Genomic DNA, 3,534 nt, shown 5'->3' on the forward strand with positions numbered 1-3,534 from the left:
CCATGGCGCATTCCTCTGTCACTTTTTCGGTTTTCCCTCACATCCTATTAGTGGGCTCCATTTTAACTGACATATGTCAACACTCATTAGCTCAGCGTTTCAGTTCCGTGGTGTTTTTGTTGTTAGTACTATTGCCACTGTATTTTTTCGATGATGGATAGGTATGTTATTCAAATGTGTCACACACGAAAAACATGACAAGAGAGTTTTAAACTCATGTAGATGAAAACATAAATTTTTCGATATTTTGTGACGTGGGTGGGGTGCTAAGATAGATCGAAAGGCCGCTAGAAGTCTACTTTACATTCAAATGGCGTGCCAGGATAGGAGTTCCCCATCCAGAAGAGTCACTTTTTTATGTGCGTTAAAGAGCCTTTCAACTTGCGATATGTAATCCTTTGATTGATGCTCGGCAACGTCAAAGCACCGTGCACACACACGCCAAAACAGAAAACCTCTGCCCCCATCGTCCTGGGTATTTGGTCCTTGGTACTTGGCACTGCAGTAGTAGTAGCTACCGAAATCAACGCCTATGCAAATTTGCCGAAGGGCCAAGGTGAGAGAAGAGTGATTGCGGGATGGATGGATAAACCCAGGGGCGGGCCAACAAGTGAGACGAGTGTTAGACATATGATGACAAAGACGATTTTCGCATTTTTGCTTTTTGATTAGCCTCCACAACTGCAGTGGCTTGGGAAGCCGAAGCCTTGCAAGGATACGAAAGGTGCTGAAGCAGGCCTGCTTTTTGGCCGAGGTAAAACTGAAGCTAAGTTCAGGTAGCTGTAACTGTATGCCCAACCGTAAACAGTAGCCACAAAGCAAGGCGTTTGATGTGATTTTCTCGATTGAAGGCTCACAGTATACACCTCGAATCCTGCATCCCGCTGCATTGGCTGCTCCTGCAGCTTCCATTGCCATCAGTGTAGAAACAAAGGTGCTGATGGACCGGCATACAAAATCGAAAAATGGAAGCCAGAATACTAGGCACACAGAGAGTTCGCCTCCATTGAAATAGTTGGCTGTAACTCTTGCATAACCATCGTTTTCAAAAATTCGTCAGCGATGTCAAGAAATTAAAATAATTAAAAAGAGTACACTTTTAGAGTTTCATGAAAATGTATAATTTATCATAATAAGTTGACTTAAAATTTTTGGATATAAGCCGATGGAAATAAAGTTTGTTTGTATGAAAAAATTACAAGAGATAGTCGAGTTCCCGGACTATCTGATACCCGTTACTCAACTATTGGAAGTGCGCAAGGGAGTCTTCAAAAATGATTTTGGCAAATCTATAGAAGTTTACAAGACTAATACAAAAAATGAAAAAAAAAAATTTCAAAACTTTTTTCAAAAGTGTGGGCGTGGCAACATGAATCAACAAACTTGCGCTGCGTCTACGTCTCTCGAGTCTGACGGACGGACAGATGGACTTGGCCAGATAGACTCGGCTATTGATCCTGGTTCTTTATATGGTTGGAAACGCTTCCTTCTGCCTGTTATATACTTTTCAACGAATCTTTTAATCTACGAGTAACGGATATAAAAATATAATTGAATTAAACATTTGCAAATACATGTTAGTATGTTTAAACAATTTTTTATAATTGCACTGACGCACCTGCCAACCCACAAAAAGTCATTCTTAAAGCTTACCCGCTTCGCTGACCGCATTTTGATATCTGCAAAAAGCCACTCGACGTTGTCCCAGAAAGCCACGAAATGCAAATTGAAATCAATTAGCTAATTATGGTGCATTGCAACCGCAATCCGAAATGGTGGCCGACGGGTAGGCGCTGATTTTAAAGCTTATGTTAAATTGTACTATCGATTAACCGGGCTTAGCTTAAACTTGGCCGCCGTCGAAAGCAATGCACTTGAAGTTCATAGGTTAAACTAAAATTCCACTATGCAAATTCGCAACTCCTTATCCGCAGTATTGGCCAATGAGCTGAATTTGTATTTGCATTTACCCCACCTGTTGGGTAATTGAAATCCCGCAGAGGCGGGGAATGCGATGGAATAGGGGTGGTGTGACCAGGTGGGTTCTACTTTGCACTCTTGCGAAAATATTATTGAAGGATTAAAGTTTAAACTTTTAAGTGCAAAAACACTTCAATTCAATTGTGTGTGTGTGTGGGCTTGGCTGTGCGTCCCTGTTTGTTAGTTAGTTAGTCAGAAGGGCCCGTTGGAGGCGTGTGGCCAGGCGCACTTTGAGCCAGGAGTGGTCTGAAAACTTTTCGTTGCGGTTGTGTTGGCACCTTGGCCACAAAGTTGCATTTGCCTCTCTTGGAGTTTTAATTCACAATGTGTTGCCTTTGTGCTATTACCGTTAAACAAAAGGTTGCTACACAACCCATATGAACAGAGATAACCACATAGAAAGATTTTTGCAGATATGTATTACAAGTGCAAGGCATTTTGGTATTGTTAAAATAAGTACAAAATATGTTTTAATTTTGCATTTTAATAATTTGTTTTTTATAAGCTTTTTTCAAAGCAATTTTAAAGTTCTTGCGTAAGTATTATTATATTCTTTTATTAAAATACTGCACTTGGAAGACTGGCTTAATTGTGAAACCGCAACTGCTTCAAAAGAAATTATTATTATTTTTAATTAATTTATTCAACTAACAATAAATTATCATTTATTTATTGCCAATTTGAAAAAATAATCGAATAATCAAATATATTATCAGGTACTAATCACATTAAAATCACTTGAAAATTACTTTTATAGTAGTTTTGCTTTTTCTTAAAATATTTATCAAAAACATTTATCTTTTACCTAACGTTTTAGATATAAATTAAATAAGCCCTACCTTAAGGAGCATAATGCGGGACAAATAGGGCAGAAAGAGATAATCGCCTGGCGAAGAAAAACGTCTAAAGGGAAACAGTTGGGGGACACAAGCAGCATAGCAGCATAATCTGAGGGTTTCTGGCCGTATTTCGCCATGGGAAGCCAGCTTCGGCTCCGGCTCCACTGCTAACCTCTTTTTCCATTCCATCATTGACAACTGGCCTTTAAATGAAGTGAAGAAGCCAAAGCTGTTGCCGTCTTTTGCAGCTGACGACATAGTCGATGGTAGAAGAAAGAGAGGTTTTGGTAACGGCCTGGCTGAAAACGGCGTCCTTGACCACTCGTTGTCGGGCTGTAAGGGCCCCATTTTCTTTTATTCGCCAGTCCTTGTTCCTGTGCCATTGCCCATCGTTGTCTTTCGACACATTGAAGAAATGCCGAGCGTGGCCATTTCTCCTGCAACTTCGCGTTCAACAATTTAGTGTGCATTTTCCTATTCTACTTGTTATATTCTTTTTTCTTTTTACCATTTTCCACTTCTTGGAAGTTTTTCGCGCGACTTTCACCCGAGTGCCAGGGGGCGGACCGCGTTTAAGTGATAATCCTGACTTATGCTGCGAATAATGTTGCTAAACTGTTGACTGCACTTTCACTTTAACTTTTCTCTTCACTCCTGCTAACTTCAAGTCCGCAAGAAGTCTCCCCACTTTTATTTTCCTGTATATAAAATATAT

The sequence above is a fragment of the Drosophila santomea genome, chromosome 2L, assembly GCF_016746245.2.
Source record: "Drosophila santomea strain STO CAGO 1482 chromosome 2L, Prin_Dsan_1.1, whole genome shotgun sequence".
Classification (NCBI taxonomy): domain Eukaryota; kingdom Metazoa; phylum Arthropoda; class Insecta; order Diptera; family Drosophilidae; genus Drosophila; species Drosophila santomea.